Here is a 265-nt window from a genome sequence, read left to right on the forward strand (position 1 = left end):
CCTCTCTAATCATGCATTGGATCCTTTCAAAAGTTACTGTAGAGTTGAAAATGTATAGGAAGGTTGGCCATGGTCCAGGAGCCAGTTGATTAGATTTTAGTGGTGAACTTGGTTCCTAGGATGCAAGCCATCAGGAATTAGAGTTTGCTACTAAATTAATTTTCTCCTAATATTTCTGGCAGGCTCAAATATTTTTTTTAACTTGATCTTTGGCCATTGGTTTAGGAATTTATACTCTTGGTAGTTTTGTAGTTTAGCTGTGGTG

General features: G+C 37.0%; 1 protein-coding gene across 4 annotated transcripts in view; it reads left to right on the forward strand.

The window, feature by feature from the left end:
* Positions 1 to 265, forward strand: part of LOC119586468 (BTB/POZ domain-containing protein 7-like) — a 32,378-nt gene that overhangs the window by 15,901 nt on the left and 16,212 nt on the right. The window lies entirely within an intron of this gene.

The sequence above is a fragment of the Penaeus monodon genome, chromosome 21 (genome assembly GCF_015228065.2).
Source record: "Penaeus monodon isolate SGIC_2016 chromosome 21, NSTDA_Pmon_1, whole genome shotgun sequence".
In the NCBI taxonomy this organism is placed as follows: Eukaryota; Metazoa; Arthropoda; class Malacostraca; order Decapoda; family Penaeidae; genus Penaeus; species Penaeus monodon.